The sequence below is a fragment of the Cyanistes caeruleus genome, chromosome 3 (genome assembly GCF_971803275.1).
Source record: "Cyanistes caeruleus chromosome 3, bCyaCae1.hap1.1, whole genome shotgun sequence".
Taxonomy (NCBI): domain Eukaryota; kingdom Metazoa; phylum Chordata; class Aves; order Passeriformes; family Paridae; genus Cyanistes; species Cyanistes caeruleus.
The window spans coordinates 62263633-62273603 of record NC_141703.1 but is presented as its reverse complement, the minus strand read 5'-3'; the positions used below and the strand labels follow the sequence as shown (position 1 = coordinate 62273603).

Genomic DNA, 9971 nt, shown 5'->3' with positions numbered 1-9971 from the left:
CGCTCTCTGCGTTAATAGATCGTAATTTACAGCGTTTGGTACGCGAACAGGTTGCGTAATTTCACTGCTGGCCTCCGCTCTTCATCTTTGCTGGCTGCTGTATGAAGCGCTAAATTATCGCTGCTCTTTTCTGTTGGAAGTGTGAAAATAAAGTTTTGTATCGCCCTTTAAAATTTTCAGCTGCGTTGCCTTTGCGAGTGTTTGTGTTGTGGCCATGTAAAAATGTTTGTGGGAGGGGCAAAAATATAACCCCACTCTTAAAAAGCAAAGAGAGTGCTTTTTTTGGTTTTTGTCCCTTTTTTTTTTTTTGCCACCACTTTAAAACAGTAGAGATAAACACGATATGCTTAAATAATTGTGAAAATATTTCCAGTCTTGTATATACTGCCACTCTTGTGGCGGGGGTTAGAAATGTGATTATTCTGGGGACGGGGATGCTGTGTTACGTGACTTGGAGTTCTCACCTGACCCAAGATCCTCCAGAAAATTTTGATGTCCAGCATCTGCTTTGTACTTCAATAAAGTTTTTAAAAGTACTTCTATAAAGTTATTAAAAAGAGACCTCTCCCTTGTAATTGTTCATTTTAAAATTAAGCACATGCTTTTCTTGCTGTTGGAGCATTCTGCATTATGAGATGTTGCTTGCAGATTACTTTCGCTTTGCTGAATTATTAATACATGTGCTTGTGAATACTGAATGTTAGGAAACACTTGTGGCTTTACAATTGTATATACAGAATAAACAAAATACAGAGAAGATGGAGCCCAGTGCTAGAAGAATCTGAAAGAACATAACTGCCTGCCTCAGAAAATTTTGAATTTATGACTATATTAGAAAGTACTAATAGATGTTGCTTACTATTTGAAGCAAAAAGAATGAGAAATACATATTTCTTAAAACAAAATGAATGACTTAGGACAAAATTAATGAGTAACTTTTGAAACATGCCTGAGTTTCCTTCATTTTGCTTTTAGCCTGAAGCTGCAAGATAGGCTTTCTGCAACATAGCAGCAAAGTCTGCCAGTGAACCAGTAAGCTCAGTTCTTCCCAAACTTGTTAGGTGGCAGAAGCTCACAAGCGATGCTGATCTGACATGCCTGCAGCCTGCCTGCAGCTCTCCTCCAGCAGCAGTGTGAGCTTCCTGGAGCTCTGCAGTCTGGACCTGGACTGGCTACCTGTACCCAGAGGTGAGAGCAGCACTCCCATGTGCCTGCATATTTGCTGGCACCTTTGTTGGGGTGGCAGTGGAAGGACTGACTGTCCTGGTGAATGGTGCTGTTGACTGAGTTGCTGAATTAAGCTTTCATTACATAATTCTGGTCTTATGTAGTGAGTTAAAATGAACAATTGCATAGACAGGTTGGGTGCAAGGAACTCCTTGGAGTGGGAGGAGGTGAACCTGGTCCCAAAGGGATTCATCTAGTCCTTTTCTCCAAGGATGTTTTTTTTCATCTTGAATGCAGTGGGGATTTGGGTTTTTCCTCATATGACCAGATAGATTAGGGTATGGTAGAGTCAAACCACCAGTCAAACTCCAGCAAACAGCAAGGCAGTCAAAGCCATAGACTTTGAAAAGCCACGGGCATTCAGAAAATATTTTAAAATCTGATAGAACTTTTTGTTCTTTTCTGATGAGCTTGACTCTTTGTTTTATTGACTCTTCTTAAAAATTGTCATATCTGTTGAATACTTCTGCCAGCTCCTGCACTGTCGCATCTTCCCTGTTGTCCTTGATGATTTAACTTGCTTCCTTACAGATGAGTGTCTGCTCCTCATTCTTTCAAAATGCAACTTCAACATAATCTTTTATTACATTGACTAGTTGGTGTGGTTTACGTGTAGTCACTTGTTATTCACATGTCTGTCTTCAGTAAGGTAACAGGACTGAGAACAGACAATGGTTTTGGTGAGGCATCCTTTGGTTTATCTTAGAAATTTTGCTATTACACATCATTATCTATGAAGACACAGGCTAATATTCCCCTAGGTATGTTGCTCACTAATTGGACTCATCTCAGACTATTAACAGGCCCCCAGTATGTTTTGTTACTGTTTTGTAATTCATTTGCTGATGTAGATATGGTAGAAGGTTTTTTGGATATTATTTTTTTCCAGGTATTAAATGAAAGAAAGGGGAGATTATGGGTTTCTGAGAAGCTTGTAAATTAATTTTGTTCTACCTCTGGTGTAAGCATGTTTGCATTCTTGGCAACTAAAAATCTAACAAATTGTCTGTTTGAGAAGTGGTTCTAAAATCATAGGCTGTTTAGTCCTAAGGGAATCTTAAAACACAGGCAGAGACTGGCTAGGAAAAGGAAAGGAAAAATTTGTGTCACTGTTTTAACAATAGACCTCTTTCATGTGGAGGACCTAGATGTCTGTTAATTACTAACTGGCTTGAGGGTTTTGGAATCTGGCCCAATATGCTGAAACTTAACCATCCACTGGCTGGCATTTTCTTCAAGGTCTGTGTTTGGAAACTGGTAATGCAATGGATTTCTTCTTTCCTGACTGTTTACGTAGTAGAGGTGTTTTCAGTTTCAGCCATATTTGTCTTACAGTCTCGGTGTTCATTGCCAGCAAAGATTCCAGGCAGCTGCGTGAGCACAGAAAGCAAGGACTGGTTTGGACTAGATAATGTCAGACCAAGCCGAGCAGTATGTGTTGCCTTTGCTGTGCCACAGCCCCACCACAACTGATCAAGACCTAAAACTCTGCCCTCTAATTTTGGGTGATGTGAATGAATTAACAAGATCTGAAAGCCTATGATTACAAGTGCACTTGAAAGGGCCTGAGATCTCTGGAAACCAGGCAGTAGATGTATATGATGAAAGGAATCCAAAATAAATGGGTTCCTAAAACCCTTTTTACCTTAATTTTTCCATGTGAACACAGCAATATATTTATCTGAAATAAATTTTCAGTGGTACTTTCTGAAGAAAGGCTTGTGGTTGTAAAGCATTCTGAACTTTCTGATTGCTCTTTGTGGGTTTGCCTGCAGGGTAAAATATGCGCACAAACTATTTTCATTAAATGAACATGTAGCAGACATTAAGCAAGCTGCAAGAATTAATGAATTAGTGGTGTTCCTACTCTGAAGAGATGATCTATGGGGGGGCACAACTTCATTCTGATTTGCCTTTTAAGTCCAAGTGTGGAAGCAGCTGCCCTTGTGGTGCCAGCTGATAGAAGCTTGATGGGCTGGTGCTGATCTTGGTAGCTGCTTTGCAAAGGCCAGAGAGGCAGTGCCTGGTGTAGAATTGGACTTGAACTAATAAAAACCATAACGAGGAGGCATAGGGCAACAACCTGAAGTCATTATTATGTGTGGTGAAATAACCACTTCCGAATAAAACCGAAACCTGTAAGGTTTCAAATGTACTAAAGGGAATTTGACAAAAACCTTAGAAAATAGGGCAGATATGTGTTGTCGTGGCTCAATGATAGAGCTCTTCATGAGAATATTCTGGACTAAACAGTCCTTAGTCACAGTTTCCTGTGGGGAAATTAATTTAGTTGAAGAAAATTCTAATTTTTTAGTTGGTTTTTGTCCTTGATCCAGTTCAATGTGCTGCATCAGAACTTGGTTTGGCTTAACTTTGTAGAGGTGTAGAACCAGCAGTAAGGTGTGAAGAACAGGAGGAGCAAGAATGTGGGGGAGTATTGTCCTATTAATATTTATTTCATTTGGGTTTGTTTATAAGCGTCTGAAGGGTCAGGGAAGCCACAGTTCCCTGAACATTTCAAATTGGCACGGTCAAAGAAAGAAACAGTCCAGATGTCCTTGTGCTTCTTGGATTGGCCTGTTCCTTTGTGTCATTACTCAGGGGACTGGTGGGGCCCAAAAAAATCTCCAAAAATCCAAACAACCCCCTCAAACAAACAAAAACCAAAACAAAACACTCAAACAAATAAACAAATAAAACAAAGAAAAATGCCCAAAAAACCAACCAAACAAAAAACCCAAACAAAAACAAACAAACAAAAAACCACCACCAACAACAAAAAAAACCCACAAAAACTTACTTGGCTCATCTATATTTACCTGAATAACTTTTCTCATCTAATTTCCTGTGCAGCCACTTGGTATTTGTGCTTTTCTCAGGGAACTGGAGGTGGTCTAGGTGCAAAATGAGTGTCTGGAAAACAATGGATTGCTTTCTAATTTTATTGTTGGTGTCATTTATCTCAGTTTAAAGTGCTTGAGCCCACTACTTCTATAGTATGAGCAAAGTAGTGGTATGGGCAGAATACTTACTGTATCTTGGTTATTTTGGATGGTCTTATCACACAGCAGGGCCTGGAGCTCTCTGTGTTCTCAGTTGTGCTGGATCAAAATTCCCTCCTGCCTTTTTACAGACAGTGGAGACAAGTGGGTTTCTATTGTGAGTGCTGGCTTTTAACTTTATTACCGTTTTTCTCTGTAAAATTCTTGAGTAACTGGAACCAAAGAAGCTATGTTGAAAGTATGTTTGACATTCTTTCACTAAGTGAACTGTGGGCCCAAATCTTTATAACCCTTTCTTCTTAAGAAAAAAAAAAAAAAGCTGTTTTTCTTAAGAAATGTTACTCAAGTGACTCCAGTGTATGAATTTGGCATTCCTCTCACAGAAGTGCATACATATCCTATTTGTTACAAAGTAATCACAATTTAGATTACATTCAGGCTGGCAAAAAAAAAAAAAAAAAAAAAAAAAAAAAAAAAAGCTTTATTAAGATTAAATGCTTCTAGACACATAATATGCATTAAAAAAAAAAAAACCCACCAAACTGCTGTTTGTCATAGTGAAGTGTGTGGAATTTGTTTCTGTCAAGTTTGTGATGAACCAGTTACTTGAGAAATTTTTGGTAGCATAGTTTGCTTTCACTTAAAGTGAATGATCATTTTTAAGAATGAAATTATTTTGTTAACAAATTCTCAGCAAGGTGTTACAACCCTTGCATTAACAGATCAAGATGTGTGGTTGCAACCTGGATGTAGAAATTAGCAAAAAGGGGAAAGATTTTTTTTTAACTGTTTTTGTTGCTGCATATTGTAGAAATATTTTTAAATTGCATCCCACCTCCTCCTCCAAGGAAATATTTATGATTGGATGGATTTTTTTTCCTTCTGTTCTTTTAATATTGTTCATATTGATAGAGGTAGTTCTAAAAATTTTATACAATTTACATTTAGTAAGTCTTCCACACTTCTCACTTCTCAAAAAACTGGACTTTTAGGGGAGGTACCAGGGTTTGTTTGTTTTGTTGGTTTTTTCCTGGCTGTTAAATTTTCATTCAGCAGGCTGATCTGCCTCCCTCTGCAGTCATGTCATTCCTAGAACTGATGCAAGGGAGGTGATGGCAGTAAGGATTAGAATTCTCATTTTGACAGCAATGTGTCCTTAGAGCAACTTTATAAATTGTGAAACAATATTTTAAAATTATTTTACATCATGAGTTAAAAACACCCCTTCTGATATCACAGTAAAGTTTGTATCTTGTTTTTTTCTGCTGCAAGAGACAATAATTAAGATGGAAGAAAGTACTGTTACATAACTGGATTTTGAAATGTGGGGACAGTTTTGTGGCAGCCATCGGCTCTTTGGCTGGTCTTTCTTAGAGATCCTGTGTCAATGTAGCACAGAGGCACTTGTACAAATTTATACATCAAATTTATTGCAGCAAAAATAGTTTGTTTGCTCTTAAGTGTGGGAAAGAAATGATGTGCAGCTTTTTAAGTCATGGCACTGGAGACTGCTGAAGATGGATAATGTTATGTGGGAAGGGTTCATTTCCAGTAGCTGTAGTGTCCTGAGCACTCAGCTCTTTGTTTTGCCTATTTTCATATGTCAGCAGGGAGACATGGCTGTATCAGCTTTCCCTCTTCAAGTGTACCTTTTAATTGTGTACTCTCACTTTCTGCAGTTCACTGGCAGTCAGACAGCTCTCTTTCACTTTTTCAAACAAGCGAAACTTATTCTGGGCTACCAGTTCATGGTGGTCACTCACTACCTGTTGCTTTTGGCTACAAGAGAAGCTGTCTGCAATATATGATTTATTTGTTGTTGGAAGTAAGCACCAAATTGAACCTTAGAGAGTGGGTGCAGGACTGCATGCTGTTTATAGTCCTCTGTTAGGGTAAATATTGTGTATATCATATAATTCCTTGGAAAAATCTGTGGGCGTTGGGGAGAGGGGGTATTTTTTTATTTTTTTATTTTTTTATGAATTAGTTTAAATAAGTGAGCGAAATAAGGCTGAACCTTCTAAATAAAAGCTTATTACCTAGAAATTGTTTTGACCTTTGGTCCTACTTCTTACCTGCAGACCATTAATAGGTCTTGTCTTTTACATTACAATCCATGTTTAGGTCTGTAGCTGCTTGCAACATCTGTACTGCTCTGTTTGCAAGCATCACACACAGCTTTTGGCGAAATATGGAAGTAAAAGATCAAGTGCTTTAGGTTGAAGGCAGTTTGAATGAGCTTACCCTGAGGTCAAGCTGGCTTGATGGTCTTCAGGTTGTGTTTTTGGAAAACTGACCCTTCAAAAAAGCAGCATTAATGTGAGGAGGTACACTCCACTACAATTCTTCAGTGTTCCACCCTTTTGTCAGGGAAGGGAAGATGCTAGCAGAGGATTTGCTGAGATATCTTTATGCTATTCTGGTTTCTTGGGCAGCAGTTAAGTGCTAGTTAAAAATGCACAGAGATGTTATCCATTGTTTTTCTTCCCTTGCTGAACTCCCTCCACACTGTAAACTGTTTCCTCACCAGGGTTCCTAAGGTTTCAGCACAGGTCATCAGGCCATGGGAGAAGACTGCTGCAAAAACTTGAGGGATTCAGCAAATCTCCTCTGTGCAGTGTGATGTGCTGCTACATCACTGGTACACTTCTAGCCCTGCCTGCAAGAGTGTCTCCCAAAGCTGGGGAGCGGCTGAGGATGTGGGAACACAGGGCTGTCTGGAATAAATACAAAAAGAGGGTTTCAGCAAATGGAGGAGTCACGTCTTGACTTAGAAATGGTTCCAGGGCAGCAGCCAATATATAGGAATAAGTACAAGTAAGTTTTATAAAGATGATTACAGAAAATTCACTGGGTTTTCTTTATGATTTAAGGCTAATAAGAAGGTTAAGAATACCAGGAGCAAAAAGAACAGTGACATCTGTCTGATGGCTGTGCTAAAGTTGTCAACAATGATGCTGAACATACAGAACTGTTCCATATTTCTGTAGTGAGAACGAAGATGAGTATTACAAATGATCACATAGCTGTGAATATATCCATCATATTACAGCAGTAAATAAAGACCGAGAGAATACTTTCAAAAATTCATGGAGACTAAGAATTTATTTCTTTTTGCTGTCTAATGTAAAACTCCAAAATTTTAAGGATTGTCATGAAGCAAAATATTAAACATGATTAATAGAAAATATATTATAAAATGTCTAGTGTTTCAGTTAGATTATGGGTTTGATGTATTCTGTCTAAGAAAATCAATCTTGAAAATATTACTGTCAATAAGAATATTTTAATTGTTATATAATTTTTTTGATGCTCAGTCATTGGATGTTTGTTTGCAACAAAAAAAAATAAATCCCCAAATGAACACACAGTTGAAAGAAAATGCACAATCCTTTCTGACAGTTTTATCTAGGCCACGCAGAGTAGAAAGATGACAAATGATGGCATAGCCTCATGTATTTGATTGAATCAAAGAGCATGTTGGCTGACTCTTTTGAGAGATGGACTCAAAGCTTTGTGAAGTTAATAGCCATGGGAAGAGGCTGGATATGCCTGAAAAGATGAGGAATAGTATCTGAAAATACTTCAAGGTATCAAAACTCATGGGCAACAGGCAGTGGACAAGACACTTCCCTGTAGATAAGCGGTAACCAAGAGCTGAGAGGAGTTGAATACACAGAATGCAGAGTGGGAGATTTCTTTTGCAGTATTAACGACCTCACTTCTGTAATACAATCGGATCTGATGAGTTATTTTCAAGATATTTTTTAACTGAAGTTGTATCAGAAAACTGTATCTGTACACTTAACGTAGGTGGTGATGAAGAACTAGATTTTGAGTTTGTTGAAGTGATTTGATCACATACCTATGCATGAATAAAATAGAAAACCTTCAAAGAACACACATTTGCAAACACAGGAATCTTAGTGGCAGGGAGCAGAAAGTAAAACAGAATATAAATTTGCAGAAAAGGAAAAAAACCCAAACACTTAAAGTGGTAACCAATTAACAGTTGCACTCTGTAATTAATGGACTTCACAGATTCTCCAGCACTAAAAATTAGTGTCAAGATACAAAACCTTTTAAAATGCTGCTCTTGTTCAAGAAGCTGTTAAGCTTCTGGAAACCAGAGTAAATATTTGAATTTTTAAAACTCCTTTGCTGGTAGTGACAACCTTCTTTTATTGTTTTGAGAAGAACAAAAACATCTATTTCAAACTTATTTTAAATCCAAAAAAGGTCCTATTTTGTAAGTGTAGGAATCATATAGATCTTATATTGTCTTTAGTTTTGAAAGAAAAGCCAGTCTGTGTAAACTGTCACAGAGTCATACTATTTTTTACTTATGAACTTCCATGTCATCTGCTTTTAGTTTTTTTTTTAATGGAAAAACATAAAAATAGGTAATGTGGTTCTTGGGTTAAATGATAAGGTATTAAATAGCTTACATTCACATCTTTGGCTGCTGTGCAGCTCTCTGGATACAGGCCTTTGTGTGCTGAAATGTGTCGATGGAAGTTCTTACGCTTGTGAAGGTAATTTCATCCCATGATGACAGCTAGCAGGAGAGCTAGATGTCTTGCTCTGGTCATGGAAGGTTGAACTGATAAGACTTTTGCTAGGTGACCTTCTCATGGGATTCTGCCTGCTCTCAGGAAACAAGCCATTTCTTTTCAGTGGTACTTTGATGGAAACTCCAAAATTTGCAACAATGCCAGACATAATTTTGTGTCCTTATAAGCACTGCAGTTCTGAAAGAAACAGTTTTGAGACTTCCCTCTGAATTCTGCTATTGGGCCTACAGCTCTTATAAATTCAAGGTCCTGCATGCATATACATTAGAAAATATGTTCTGCAGGTGATCAGGCTCAGTATCTAGCTAAAAATATTAATTTTTTTGCAAAGATAGTAGATAACTTCTCATGTCTGGGCTAATACAGCTTGAGACTCTTTTTTTCATTTGAGAGGCGTACACCTTACTTATTTTCAGTGTTAAACATGACTTTTATAAGTGGACAGTAGCAGTCTTTTACCCTTCAGAGGGGTAGATTTTGATGGTAGATAAAGTTATTTTAGGAATGCACACTGCAAAAATGGAGAAGAAAATTATCTGCTGCTTCTGTGGGAAGGGAACAGGTATGTGAGTGACCCTTAGCATGAGAAAACTGATTTCTTAAACTATTTTCAGAGGGTGTGACAAAAGTTTGTCTATAAAGAGTATAGATCTGTGTGCTGTGTGATATTGAAGCTGTCAGATTTCATTAAGAGATGTCTCAAAGAATGATGTTTGCCAAGAAGATTTCTGTGAGTATATTTGACCTGTTACAGCCTATATATCTAGAGCTTGCCATTTATGTCACGTGGTGAGTGGTTTTCTTCCAGGTATCCAGAGCCTGTCAGGGATCTCCACTGCTGAGGCTACACAGAAATGGAGTTGAATCAAAGCACACCCAGGTGCCGGAGCTGCTCTCCCTCCAAAACAGAAGTTGTCCTAAAGACAAACACACTGCTCATGCTGGTCCTTGTTCAGGACAGATTTGGTTAAAAAATGCCAGTCTGCAGCATGCCTGCTTCCATTTAAGGACTTCAAGGCATGACCCTGGTTTATTAATTAAAACAAAAGGAACTCAGCCCTTAATTGGACACTTTGTAGTTGTATGTGTCTGACATAATAATTCATTTGTAATGTCAGTTGTTGGTCAACACTGATGGGGAGAACAGCAAATGGCTTTTTAGTAGTGT

The 9971-nt window shown here is 38.0% G+C and overlaps 1 protein-coding gene across 7 annotated transcripts in view; it reads left to right on the top strand.

The window, feature by feature from the left end:
• The window catches only part of CAB39L (calcium binding protein 39 like), a 61159-nt gene that overhangs the window by 218 nt on the left and 50970 nt on the right, over positions 1–9971 (top strand). For 3 of the 7 annotated variants that reach the window (XM_086881336.1, XM_086881330.1, XM_086881332.1), the window contains exon 2: positions 1062–1188. The exons of 3 other annotated variants lie outside the window; for them this stretch is intronic. The gene's annotated coding sequence lies outside the window, so the exon portion shown is untranslated. Of the gene's footprint in view, positions 1–975; positions 1189–9971 lie in introns of all 7 variants that reach the window. One more of the 7 variants, XM_086881334.1, reaches the window with a different exon arrangement.